We start from the raw sequence: 15,241 nt of genomic DNA, 5'->3' as shown, positions 1-15,241 counted from the left end.
GGTATTTTCCCGGCGGAAAATACGCAGCAATTCCGTTAAGTGTGGACAAGCCCTAATACAGAAGCAGCAGAGTAGATTAGATGTGAACAATTCTCATCCACACGCTGCGTAAATGATAAGTCGGGGAAAAACAAAGCTCAGAAATTGACCTGCGGTGCGTTTTTTTATTCCGCAGCATGTCAATTGTATTTGCGTAAACGCTGCTTATTTGTTTCGGGTTTTCCCCATTTAATTCAATAGGGAGGTAAAACCCGCAACAAATAACAGATGTTATGTAAAAATGCAATTTAGAAAAAAATAAAATCTTATATTCGCCCAGAGTTCGGTTTCTTCGTCCGGGCCGGCCTCCTGGGATGACGTTTCACCCCATGTGACTGCTGCAGCCAAACACAGGCCAATCACAGGCTGCAGCAGTTATATGGGATAAAATGTCATCCCAGGGCTGCAGTGTAGCGGCGCTGTGTAGCACTATATACAAGGGGGGAGCGCTGTGTGGCACTATATATAAGGGGGAGTGCTGTGTGATGCTATCTACAGGGGGTGTGTGTGTGGCTCTATCTACAGGGGGTGTGTGTGTGGCTCTATCTACAGGGGGGTGTGTGTCGCACGGACCTATGCAAGTCTATGGGGCAGTGCAGAGTGTCCGTGATTTTTGCGCAGCATGAGTCCGCTGCGTAAAACTCATGACAGGTTCTATATTTCGTCGTTTTTCGCGCATCATGCACCCATTTAAGTCAATGGGTGCGTGAAAATCATGCGCGCCACACGGAAGCACTTCCGTGGGACGCGCGTTATTCGCGCAACAACAGTAAAAGAATGAATCTAAACAGAAAAGCACCACATGCTACAAACATCCAAACGGAGTGTCATAATGATGGCGGCTGCGTGAAAAGCACGCAGCCGCGCACCATATGAACATGACACACGGAGCTGTAAAGTGCCTTTTGCGCACGTAAAACACAGCGTTTTTTGCGTGCGCAAAACGCACACGCTCGTGTAAATCCGCCCTTACAGCGCGGCAGGGTGGCGGTGGAGAAGGGGGGCCCAAGTTTGGGTAACAGCCCAGGGCCCATGGTCTTCTTAATTCGCCACTGGCCGTGAGGTGTGAGTGTGCAAAATGGCATCTGTAGATATTGCAAACACCATGCATGCTTCCAAAGCGTAGCAAATATTGGATACATTGCATAGTGGCAAGTAAATTGCAATAACATATGGGAATACACGCACATGTAAGGAACACATTACCTAACATTAATAAAACTGTCTAGACACATGTTTGCTCTGGCATACTGTCTGCAGCTTTACCCAAACCGTTTTAGCCCTAAAAACATGGATACCCAAAAACAAACATCATTTTTGCTTTCATCTGGTCCTTACCTCGCTTATCAGGGCATCCACATCGATGTGCATCCTGTTGTAGGCTCTGGGTGGCATGTTGAACGTCCTGCTTCTTCCTTTTTTAAATACCTTGCTTCAACCATAAACTCGCCTTTCAAAATGGCCGGTTAGGCAACACCCCTTGGGGGAGTGTTGCCCATGTTTCATGCGTATTTCGAGGCGTATTTTGAGGCGTAAACGCCTCAAAATACGCTCCAAATGCGTGTCAAACGCCTGGACACTGTTTTTTCAAACTTCCATTGACTTCAATGGGCTTGCGCTCCGTCAAGTACGCCTGAAGAAGTGCCCTGCACTTCTTTTTACGAGGCGTAATTTTACGTGCCGTAATTGAAGAACGACGCGTAAAATTACGCCTCGTGGGAACAGTACAGCGTAAAACCCATTGAAACTAATGGGCAGATGTTTGCCGACATATTGGAGGCTTTTTTTCAGACGTATTTAGAGGCGTAAAACGCCTCCAATAAGTCTGAAAATAGGTTGTGTGAACCCAGCCTAATGAAAATATTGGAAGTCCCTCCGGTCAAGGGACCAGGATGTTGACCAGGGGGAAGCTCTCGTCTCCACCTCTAGGGGGCCTTGGGCCTTCAAAGTGGATGAAGCTTTGGAAAAAAGATATGGTGGCAGAAGAGTAAATATCCTGAATATGGTCCATGTTTCCTATGGATGAGCTACACTTAAACAGTGAGGTCCTCCTCCAAGATTATATGGCTATTGCCAAGGCTGTCCAGGCTTACTATTGTACCTACTAAGTTCAGGTCAAATCTCCAAGTGTGTGCCTGAAGGGCCTACTCCGCTGAGCAGCGCCAGTGGTGCAATTTATTATGGACCGCAGAAGTGCACAGTAACCTTTGGCACTCCAGCTGTTGTGAAACTACAACTTCCAGCATTTCCTGATAGCCAAGGACTTTATTTTTATTTTTTTAATATAAAATAAAAAAGACCTTATCCTACAGCTAAGCTAAATATGGCAGGCTAGGCTGTAGGTGTCTGCTCTCATCAGATCACAGAAGTTACTCAGCTTGAATCCTCGCAAGTACCAGCGTGGGGGACCTGGCTTGGAATCTATGCCTAGTTCCATTGACTTCTGGAAATCTCCAAGGCTCACCAAAAATGGATTCTAACAGATCCAAGGTAATAGATGCCGAGTTACATGTGATGACATCATCAATTTGACCCCTGACTACCTGGGTGATACTATCCCAATAGGTAAGACTGCCAGACAGGACTATGGCCCTATCTACCACTGGTAGACACTCTCTGTAGCTTAAACTCTGAGTCACAGATTATGCTTCCAAGTGCAGCCTGTGAGAGTTAAAGTATGAGTTAAAAGACTATTTGGATCCAAGCTGATTAAAAGTATAAAGAGCTTCTCTAACAAGAAGGGATAATCATTACCGTAGTCATTTGAGGTACTTCAACGTGGAAACTTCCTCTGACGTTACAGAAGTCAATACCGAGGCAGACCAAGGTTCCCTAGAAGGGGATTAAGAGGCTCCATAGCCCTTAACAAAGTCAATCAGGATGACCGAGCTGTCTAGGGCTCTGCGCTAAGTCGCAGTTCCCTCTGGAGGCTGTGATTCTGATTCCATTTCTAACACCAGAAGGTCTAAACTCTGACACCAGCTCCCTTTCTGTAGGGGCGCCTCCAATCTGTTTTCAGAAGCTGGCAAAGTATAAACTTTCCTACTGTTGAAGATCATGCAGTCCGGCTATTCAATAGATTTTAATTCTATTCCTCTGGAAAGATTTCCGGTACTGCTCCTTTACATCAGGTCATCCTGGATGTCTCCTTTCCACAGTTCCTAGGAAGGAACATCCTAGAGGAGGTCCCTACTTCTGGGAGAGGAACTGGAGTGTATTCTCCTAAGCCTTTGGGCAAATGAAGGAAAGGTACCGACCACCGATTATTCAGGAAGAAGAAAAATCAAATAGCAGACAATCACATCCATGGAAATGAGATTTCATGGCCTCCATGGTCCTGAAAGATGCATACCTTTATATTGCCATTTTTTTCTGCCTCTTCAGAAAATATCTAAGAACAGCTGTATAAATAAGAGCTAGTGTCAAGCACCCTGCAATTCACAGCTCATCTGTCCAGGATTTCTTCGGCTCATCATACCTTTTCTAAGGTAGTGACCACTATAGCTGTCTGTAAGAACACAGGGAATACCTGTGGTACCGTACCTGGACGATTCATCTGATACTCCATCTTCAAACTACTGTCCAGTAATTCCAACGCTGTTTGTTAATAAATTGAGAAAGTCACATAGTTCCAGCAAGTACAAACTTGTTCTTAGGCTTTGTCATAAATTCCCTGGAGATATTCTCTCCCTTCCTCCTGCCTAGCAGGTAAGAATCTTGGCAGAAGAAGGTTTTATGTTCATGTCAGTAGCTGCAAAAGCAGTTCTTTGGGCCTTAGGGCACTTGCGACCCCGCCAGAGAGAGATCCAGTACCTAAGATATGCAACCCGGTGTGGTTGATTAATAGGGGCACCCTGTCATTTCAAACTCATGAATCCGTCAGATGTGGAAACATCTTAGAAACGGGAGGTCCCTGATCCAGGATTTGGATCCTGTTGACTACAGATGCATCTCAACTATGTTGGTGGTACACCTGCAGTGGTATAGAGTCCAGGCCTCAGAGTCCCCTCTAGAGCTCTATGTCCTTGATACTAAAGGAACTCAAAGCCATATTATATACTCTGCAAGTCCAGTGGGAAGCAGTCCGTGTAAAGTCGGACATCATAACATGAGGCAGGGTGGCACCCGATCAGAACCCCTTCTCAGGGAGGTGGGAAAGATCTTGAAATTCTGAAAAATGCTATTTTTAATAAATGATCTCTAAATTTTGCATTTTTTAACTAATAAACACTGAATATATCGTCCAAATTTCACCACTAACATAAAGCCCATTGTCTCACGAGAGAACAATCTCAGAACCGCTTGGATAGGTTTAAGCATTCCGACGTTATTACTACATAAAGTGTAATGTTAGATTTGAAAAATGGGCTCTGAGCCTTAAGGCCAAAACTAGGCTGCGTCCTTAAGGGGTTAAAGAGGCTCTGTCACCACATTATAAGTGCCCTATATCCTACATAAGGAGATGGGCGCTATAATGTAGGTATTCTATAGGTTAAACAAGATGTTGGGGAGGGTGTAATTTCTGGGGTGTGGATGGGGAATTGAGTGCGATGTTTTGAATGTAGAAATTGTGTCATTAGTCAGAAAAAAGTAGATCAAATCTTTAAGTCCTGGGGCAACCAAGTACCTGTGGGCAATCAGAGCTCTATGGGAAATGGTGGCTCCTGTAGGTGAAAGCAACGGATGTGTGTAAATTACTATATTCAATAGAGCGCAGCATCTGATGGGTTTTAATCTGACCGGCAACCTGAAGCCAAATAATGGCGTCCGAGTCTGCCTTGTACGGAGCCTGCGGCGTGTCCTCATAGGCTTGCTGTCAGTGAATAACTAACAGCGCTAATACACTGCACTACGTATGTAGTGCAGTGTATTAGAATAGCGATCGGGGCATGAGGCCCTCATGTCCCCTAGTGGGACAAGTCAAAAAAGTTAAAAAAAGTTAATAAAAATGTCGTAAAACATAAAAAACACAAGTTTCAAGTTAAAAAAAAAAGCTAAACTGCCTTTTTTCCCATAGTAAGTCTTTTATTATGGGAAAAAAAGTAAAAAATTAAAAAAAAACTACAAGGTGGCGTTTGTAACGACCCAAACTACAAAACTTGTATGTAAATTATCCCGCACGGTGAACGGCGTAAAAAAAAAAACATGAAAAACAACGCCAGAATCTTTGTTTTTAGGTCACATCTCCTCCCAAAAAATGCTATAAAAAATGATCAAAAAGTCACATTTACTCCAAAATAGTACCAATAAAAACGACAATTCGTGCCGCAAAAAATAATCCCTGACACAACTTTGTCCACGCAAAAATAAAAAAGTTATGGGTCTTAGAATATGGCGACACAGAAAACAAATGATTTTATAAAAAAGGTGATTTTATTGTGCAAAAGCTGCAATACATAAAAAAAACTATATAAATTTGGTATCGCCGGAATCGTATCGACCCGCAGAATAAAGCTAACATGTAACTTAGGGTGCACTGTGGATGCAAAAAAAAAAAAACAATAAAAAACTATTCCAGAATTGCTTGTTTTTGATCATTTCCTTTACCAAAAAATGAAATAAAAAGTGATCAAAAAGTCGTAAGTGTTCTAAAATGGTACCAATAAAATCTACAGCCCGTCTCGCAAAAAACAAGCCCGCACACCGCTCAATCAACTGAAAAATAAAAAAGTAATGGCACTAGTAATACGGTGATGAAAAAACATCTCAATGCGCAGGCCATAGGCGAACATTCCTTCAGTTTCAGGGCCCTAGTATTTAGGAACTAGGAAAGGGAAGGGACATAGCACATCCGCTGGAAGCAAGGGCGCCCGTATTATACCAGCGCAAAACTTTCCCAGCAATATTTCCCAAACTACGAAGGAGAAAAAGTCCCCAAAAGGTGCAGAGTGTTATAAAAGGGGGATAAGAAAGAAAACCGTTTATCAGTGTGACACCGGCCTGCGCATAACGGATTGCTTCACATCGTAACACACACTATTATACCCTCTTATTATGCCCCGATGCACTCCGCACAGATTACATATGCCACCACATTATAAAATAAAATACCAGCAAAACTCAAACAAAACTACCACGCAAAATCCATGCTCAAAATGGCGGTCTTTCCCTTCTTAGCCCTACAGTGTGCCCAAACAGCAATTTATGGCCACAAGTAAGGCATTACCGTACCCGGGAGAACCCGCTTAACAATTTATAAGGGTAAGATTCTCTAGGGGCACAAAATATTGTGCGTTGAATAGGCAGATCAGTGAAAAAATTGCACTTTTCACTTTGCACCATCCACTGCGTATTCATTTCTGAAAAACACCTGTGGAGTCTAAATTCTCACTACACCCCTTGATAAATGCCTTTAGGGGTGTAGTTTCTAAAACGGGGTCACTTTTGTTTGGTACCCCAGTGGTTTTGCAAATGCAACATGGCGTCTGCAAACCATTCCAGCAAAATCTACGCTCCAAAAGATAAATACCGCTCCTTTTCTTCTGAATGCTCCCATATATGTAAACAGCTGATTATAACCACATATGGGGTGTTACCGTACTCGGGAGAAATTTCTTTACAAATGTTGGCGTGCTTTTTCTTCTCTATTCCTTGTAAAAATGAAAAATGTTGATCTAAAACTACATCTTGTTGGAAAAAATTTTTTTTTTTCATTTTCATGGCTTAATTCTAATTAATTCAGCAAAAAACCTTTGGGATCCAAATTTTCACTATACCCCTAGATGATTCCTCAGGGGGTGCAGTTTCCCAAATGTAGTCACTTTTGGGGTGTTTACACTGTATTAGTACTAAAGGGGCTTAGCAAATGTGACATGGCGCCCAGAAACCATTCCAAAATCCAAATGGTGCTTCTTCCATTCTGAGCCCTACCGTGTGTCCAAACAGCCATCTATTACCACATGTGGGGTATTGTTTTACTCGGGAGAAAAAAAATAATGAACTTTGTAAATTTCACCTCTACTTTGCCTTAATTCCTGCGCAATGTCTAAAGGGTTAAGAAACGTTCTAAATGCTGTTTTGAATACTTTGAGGGGTTCAGTTTTTAAAATGGGGTGACTTATTGGGGGTTTTTAATATCTAAGGACCTCAAAGCCACTTCACAACTGAACTGCCCCCTGTAAAAATAGCATTTTTACATTTTCTTGAAAATGTGAGAAATTGCTGCTAAAGTTTTAAGCCTTGTAACCAGGGGTGAACCTAGCCCCTCTGCTGCCTGAGGCAAACTATAAAAAGGCGACACCCCCCCCCCCCCCCCCCAATCTATCAGAGTTTTCTCATTACTGGCTTTACACATCAAACACGCAATATATACTTTTTTTTTAAATAGGAAAACATTTGTTGTTTATTTGTAAAGTGCTGTTTAATGTATAGAAAAGATTTAAAGAACTCAATTTACTATATTACTTTAGTATCATAGATCAGCAACGCAGCATTAACACTGAAAATGGTTTAACATCTTCTATGCCCCCTTTTTATTACCTAATTGACTTATGATTTTTAACCAAGTTCAGTAGCCCGGCGTGGACGGCATGATGCAGTGACATCATCGTGCCGGGCAGTTGACGTTATCAGCATGCTCCCGATCTCTTGTAGGCCTCAGGCCTAAACCAGGCTGTGGCCTACAAGAGCAAACGGCGGAGCAGGGGTTTCTATTGTGGCAAATTATTATTTTTTTTACATTTTATATTGCTAACTTTTTTTTGGTGGGTTCCGCTGGACCGTTTGGACTACGTCGTAGATTCATTGAACTACTTCAATGATCTACTTTAAAAAAAAAAAAAATTGTGAAAGAGGATTGCATGGGGGAGTTTTGATTTCAATAAAAAAAAATTCTTATGTCTGTTTTTTTTAAATACTTTATTATGACCTTAGTAATGGCAGCTGTCTGATTGACAGCGTTCAATTACTAAGGCTGGGGCTTAGCATTAGCCAGTAAAAAGGCTATCACTAACCCCTATTATTACCCCGGTTCCCACTGCCGCCAGGGATACCGGGAAGAGTCGAGTACGATTCAGTACCTGGCCATCTGAAACAACGGTTAGGCCGCAGGCTGGTATTATCAGGCCTTTCCCACCCTGGGGATGCTAGGCTGCAGCTGCTTTATTGTATCTGGCTGGTTATGAAAAATTGGGGAAACCCTCGTCATTTTTTAAAAAAAAATTGAAAAAAAAATTACGTGAGATCCCCTCCATTTTTCATAGCCAGCCAGATACAATAAAGCAGCAGCAGCAGCCGAGCATCACCTTATGGCCTTATTACTGGCTAACACTAAGCCCCTTCTTAGTAATGGACGCTCTCAATCAGACAGCAGCCATTACTAAGGCGGTAATGAAGTATTAAAAAACAGAGACATAAAGAAATTTATTTTATTGAAATGACAACTCTTCCACACAATCCACTTTAACCATTTTATTTAAAAAAAAAGAAGAAAAAAAGCTTACATCAGCGAAGTAGTCCACCGAATCTACAACGTAGTCCAAATGGTCCAGCGGAACCTGCAAAACAAAAATTAGCAGTATGAAAAAAAAAAATAAAGTTGGCTGCCCCCACAGACATATGAATAAATAGCTACCTTCGGGAACATATTAAAATAATTACAAAAATTAGGCCCATAAAATAAAACATATCAAATTAAAAAAAAATAATTATAAGACCTTTCTTTTAAAGAGAACCTTTCACCTCCCCATACATGTACAGCTGAGTGCAGCATGTAATGGGGAGGGCCGCACAAACTCTGGGGCACTTTACATTTTTTTCCTAGCCTCCTTCGTTATTTAGATATCGGTGCTGTAATATTTGGCGCCCGATATTTAAATAACCCCCTGAACTGTCAATGGGGAGGTAATTGGCAAGGGGGCGTGTAACATCGCTGTGACACTGTGCAATCACTACAGACAGTTTCAGAGCAAGAGCTGGACAGAGAGCGCGTGCGCGCGAGCGTGCAGCTCCGCCACCACTAAGGAACAGAAGAAGAGTGTGAATTCTTCTTCTTCTGTTTCATGGCATCGGAGCTGTGCGAGCACGCATGCTCTCACTCTTTAGCTCTCGGCAGACAAGGACGACAAGACTGATCTCTCACCTGAGATCACAGTCTTGTACTTGCCTGCCGAGAGCTGAAGAGTGAGAGCGTGTGCACGCGCACATGCTCTCCTCTCTCCAGCTCTTGCTGTTGACATTGTCCGTAGCTGATTGGACAGTGTGACAGCGATGTTACACGCCCCCTTGCCAATTATCGCCCCATTGGCAGTTCATGGGATTATTTAAATATCGGTGCCAAACATTACGGCACCGATATCTAAGTAAGGAAAGAGGGTAGGAAAAAAAATGTAAAGTGCCCCAGAGTTTGTGCAGCCCTCCCCATTACATGCTGCACTCAAATGCAAATCTGTGGGCAGGTGAAAGATTCTCTTTAAAGTGTAACAACTTTTTTAAAAACTTTTGACATGTCAGAAGTTTTGATCAGTGGGGTCCGAACACTGAGACCCCCCACTAGTCGCTAAAACGAAGCAGCAGAAGTGCTCGGGTGAGCGGTGTGCCGCTTCAATTCTGTTTGGCTTTCCTTGGAGCAGTGTACGGGCTCAATAGAAAGTCTAGGAGTCCGTACACCTCTCACTCGGCTGAAAGTCGATCATAAATGAAGCGGCACAGCGCTCACCCGAGCACTTCTGCTGCTTCGTTTTAGCGATCTGTGGGGGCCTCAGTGCTCGGTCCCCCACCGATGAAAACTTTGGACATGTCACTATGATATATAAAGATATCTATTAATGCGATTGGTGCAAGTTTTAATTACTTTTTATTGAAAATGATTTGTACTTTTTGAGATACAGCTGCTTTGTATCCTGTATACAGAGCAGCTGTATATAGCGCTGAGACCTGAATGCATTAGGTCGCCTATTACCGATCACATCTAAGTTATGAACTTAGATGTGATTGGTAACAGCTCGATCCTGCAGGACCCGCTGACCTGACGGATACAGGATACAGCGCTACATACATTATATAATATATTTATTTTAATTAGCGGGGGCAGGTTTATGTGGAAGGATTAGGGCCTGTTCACATCAGCGTTGGCTTACCGTTTCGGGGTTCCATGTGAGGTTTCCGTCATGTGAACCCCGCAACGGAAAGTCAAACTGAAACTACAGCTTCCGTTTCAGTCACCATTGAAATCAATGGTGACGGAAACTTTGATAATGGTTTCCGTTCGTCACCATTCCGGCAGGTTTCCGTTTTTGTGACGGAATCAATAGCGCAGTCGACTGCGCTAATGGTGACGGAAACGGAAGCTGTGGTTTCAGTTTGACTTTCCGTTGCGGGGTTACCTCCGACGGAACCCCAGAACGGAAAGCCAACGCTGATGTGAACAGGCCCTAAGGCTTCTTTCACACTAGCATTAATATACGTTTGCTGCTCTTCCGTCAGAGGAAGAGAGGATCAATACGTTAAACGGAAAGCAACGGCTCCATTAGAATTACCATTGCTTTCAATGGTAATTCTTTTGTATCAGTTGCTTTCCGTTTGTCTCCGTTCGCTAAGTTTCCATTTTTTTAAAAGAAACAAAAGTGAAGTCTGCAGAACTTTTATTTCCGTTCAAAAGAACGGAAACCTAGCGAACGGAGACAAATGGAAAGCAACTGATACAAAAGAATTACCATTGAAAGCAATGGTAATTCTAATGGAGCCGTTGCTTTCCGTTTAACGTATCGTTCCTCTCTTCCTCTGACATAAGAGAGGTAAACGTATATTAATGCTAGTGTGAACAAAGCCCAATACAAGTAAGATGTTAATAAATAAAAAATAAAAAAACCCAGCTGGGCTTTGAACCAGCAACCTCCATATGTAAGGCAGACAAGCTAACCACTACACTATAGAAAGCTTCATAGTCAATGCCTGTGAAACTGTACTAGTTGAGGGTTTATTCAACGACAGGCACTATTAGTCTCTCCTGTCTGCTGCGTGTGGGTGGTGACTGGTAAGAGACTCACAGTCAGACTGGCTGCCGCAGCTGCCGCATGCAGTGTGCACTGGGAGTGACTGTGAGGCTCACCAGTCACAGCTCTGCTTGTAGCTTTCCCACGCTAATTAAGCACAGGAAAGCTACAAAGCCAGGAGTATACTGCAAGGGGGGGGGGGGGATCTGGGCGTTTTACTGACAGCAGAGGGCTCTATAGGGGGGAATTATCCCCCCGCCATAGAGCCCTGACTAGTTACTATACTGAAAGGTTAGGGGGGTCTGAGCATCTGACTGACTGCTCTAAAGGGGGGGGCAGAATCCCCCCCTCTAGAGCTCTCTGCAGTAAGTCAGACGCTCAGACCCTCCCCCACCCACACTAATCCTTCCATTATAGTGATGTGAGGGCTCTATGGGGTGGATTATTCCAGCCCCATAGAGCCCTCTGCTGTCGGTAAAATGCCCAGATTCCCCCTTGCAGTATACTCACGTCACGGGTCCCGGTCCCAGCAAGGCAGGAACTTACCTCGTGCTGCTCGTCGCTCCTCCTGCAGACTTGCTCCTCTCTGGCTGCATACAGCGTCAGAGAGGAGGAGGAGTGTTTCAGACGTTCAGCACGTCTGCTATCTATGTGCGTCTGCATTCCCCCCTCCCCCGGTCCAGTCCGTCCCGGGCTGAAAATGCCGCCCCCCCCCCCCCCCGTTTGGGTAGGTGGTGCCGCCTGAGGCCGTTGGCTCACCTGGCCTCATGGCAGGTGCGGCACTGCTTGTAACGTCCTAGAAAAATAAAAGGATGTTCAAAAAACGATGCCAAACTAAAGTAGACATATGGGGGATGTTAATTAGCAACAATTTTGTGTGGTATAACTGCCTGTCTTACAAGCAGATACATTTAATTTGAGAAAAATGCAAATTTTTAAATTTTTCGCTAAATTTTTTAATTTTTCACAATCAAATACTGAATGTATCGGGCAAATTTTGCCAGTAACAAAGTCCAATGTGTCACGAGAAAACAATCTCAGAATCGATTGGATAGGTAAAAGCATTCCGGAGTTATTACCACATGAATTGAAACATGTCAGATTTGAAAAATGAGGCTCTGTCAGGTAAGATCAAAAGTGGCCACAGCGGGAAGGGGTTAATAGAGGAAGAGATATGTAGCATGGGGAGATCATTGTAAGTGCGGATATTTTATAATATAGGAAATGTAGGAATAAATATTATGTTTGATATGACAAAATATTGATTAACAAATATTCTATAGGTTAAACATGATGTTGCGGATGGTGTCGTTTCTAGTGGTATGGATGGGGAATTGTATGTGATGTTTTGAGTGTAAAAATTGTGTCATTAGTCAAAAAAAAGTACATCAAATCTTTAAGTCCTGAGGGCAACCAAGTACCTGTGGGTAATCAGAGCTATATGGAAAATGGTGGCTCCCGTAGGTGAAAACGTTGGTCGTATGTATCTTCCTAGTTTTTTCTGACCACTGACTGTTATTAGGTGGGTTTTTTTTAGTGTTTTTTTTATGAAAGGTTATTAACAGAGGAAGAGATATGTAGCATGGGGAGATCATTGTAAATGGGGATATTTTGTAATATAGGAAATATAAGAATACATATTATGATTGATAGGACAAAATATAAATTAACAGATATTCTACAGGTTAAAATGATATAGGGGAGTGCGTTGCACCTGATTATAGAGATTTTGTTGGCTTATCAGGTAAACCTGTGAAAAACAGTGAAGATTTAGCAGCCCTATTCAGAGGCTAACAGCTACCTAAAAAGGCAGCCATTATAAAAGTCCAGGCGCATACAATGAAACAGTCACCTGAGGTCGTAGGTAACCGAATGGCAGATGAGGTGGCCAGAAGGCTTCAGATTATCTAGGTTGTAACATGCCATAATCAAAAGACTGTTAGGGCAGGTATGTGCAGCATCCAGTTTGAGATGGGTGCCAAAATTCACGAAAGGAGAAAATACCACCTGTACCCAAAGTAGGCCCTGCCAAATAGTAGGCCCTGCCTGCTGCCATTATATAGAACCCTCTGGACAGTTGGAGGTCAAGTGTGATATCAAGGCGAAGAGGGTTAAGGAAGAGTTCAGGAAAGTTAACTCTCAGGGTGACTGGAATTTCAAATTGCCAGATTGGCTTAGTTGGTTAAAACTAGCTAACTGGTTTTACGGAATATTACATGTAGCTTTGCAGGTATTTATTGTAAGAATACTGATTTATCTGATTGTCAAACACATTTTTATACTGATGACAAAGTCTTGTAATTGTTAGAAAAACCCAACACAGATTACAGTTCTATGTGTAGAAAAAGGAGTAACATTGGGACATGAAATAACTTCTACATCCTTGCTCCCAGTAGCAGTTCCCATGCCTCGATGGATATGCGTCTACTGTGATGAATGGAACCCCTCTCAAGTTGACATATGCGTCCATTGTGGTTGTCAGGAAGGAATAAGATAATTAGGGATAGATTTGTGTGGCCAGGAACACCCCACTCTTAGGTAAATGTTTTATAGATGATCTGTGGGAAAGGATCTCAAGACAAGTTTGATGATCCCACTGTTTATATGGCTACCCGTATAATCCGTGATATACCACAGTTTCGGCTGTAACTCATGATAGGTAGATTCCCCAATCTAATGGCCACTATACTAGTTTAGGAAGGGATAGGAGGATCCAAGTTTTCACCTTCAGAGGATATCGGGTCCCATAGGGATAGAATTTGTTGGATGCTATTAGAGTAATTTGTATAAATTGTATAAAGTATCAAAATAACTACATTATATTGAATTAGATATGTATGAGATATGTATAAGATATGTTTTAAGATTTCCATTCCCCATCATTTGAATACATGGAATTAAGATGACGTCATCTAGCAATCCAAACTAATAAACACCTGATGTGTTTGAAAGGATTCTAGGAAGAAAGTCATTACCTTATATAGAAGTATTTTTGAATGCATGCATTTGTATACTTGGCATTGGTTAATGTGTTTTAAGTGAAAGCGTGAACCTATAAATAAAGGCTCCGTTCACAGCCATTTTAGATTTCTGTACATCAAACCATTGTATGTGAAATCTCTGCCGATCTGTCATTTTTGTGAATTTAATTGAATCCTGGACAAATTCTGTTATCTAGAAAAGGAACTTAAGATTGATGGAGATCACTCTAACAACTTCCTATATCTTCTGACCACTGACTGTTTTTAACTGGTTCCCGACCGCTGACTGTGTTTTTACGGCCAGCTGTCAGGGTCCTTAAAACGCGCGCCATAGACTTTTTATGGCCCGGGTTTTATCTTGCTGCCCGAGCGATCGGGCAGCTGTAAGTCGGGTCTCTGTCAGTCAGTGACTGCCGGGGACCCTGAGGAGAGGATAGAAGCAGCTTTCCCTGCTTTTGTCTTCTCTAATCACTTGTACACAGCGCTCAATGAACGCTGTGTATTGGAATAGAGGCAGCGGCCGCGCCGCTGTCTCTATTGATCCCGGTGTTTATGTGACTGGTCACATGATTGCCGGGTGCCGTTAGTGGCAGACTACTACTGGGTCTAATTAGACCAATCACAGCTCCATTAGTTACAATAGTTACTATGAGAGGGCTGATTTCCCCTGTAACTAGGGCTACTGTGCAGCCCCAGTTACAGTAGAAAAAGATGGTGTAAAAGAAAGAAAAAAAATATACAAAGTTCCCCAAAGGTCTTTTTTGACCTTTGAGTGACAGACCATAGTAATAAAAAAATAAAAGTAAAGTAAAGTGCAAAAAAATTATAAATAAATAAATACACATAAAATACCCACCCCCAAACAAACGTTCCCCCCGCCAATCATTGTCGTAACGCTAGCCTGGACCCAATTATAGACATGTAATATATTCAAATTTACGGTAGACATTAACGATCACAAATAAGAGGTCTATTTTAGAGTAAAACTATGTTATTACCAAAAAAAAAAAAATTGCTGAAATTTAAAAATGCTTATTTTTTACTATTATTTTCAAACTTTAAGCCTAAAAATTCTAAAATAGCAAAAAGGATGTTTATAAAAATGATTAAAAAAGAAACCTGCATTGTCTACGGAAAAAATATTGCAAAAATCACGTCGCTAGCGCAGCAAATAAAAAAGTTATAGCCATTTAACTACCGCGTGCTAAAAATGGCTAAACAGTGTCTGGTCCTGAAGGCTCAAAATAGCCCGGTCCTGAACTGGTTATTGCTTTCATTTGTATAGGGGTG

The sequence above is a fragment of the Rhinoderma darwinii genome, chromosome 4 (assembly GCF_050947455.1).
Source record: "Rhinoderma darwinii isolate aRhiDar2 chromosome 4, aRhiDar2.hap1, whole genome shotgun sequence".
NCBI lineage: Eukaryota > Metazoa > Chordata > Amphibia > Anura > Rhinodermatidae > Rhinoderma > Rhinoderma darwinii.
This window is presented reverse-complemented; position numbering follows the sequence as displayed.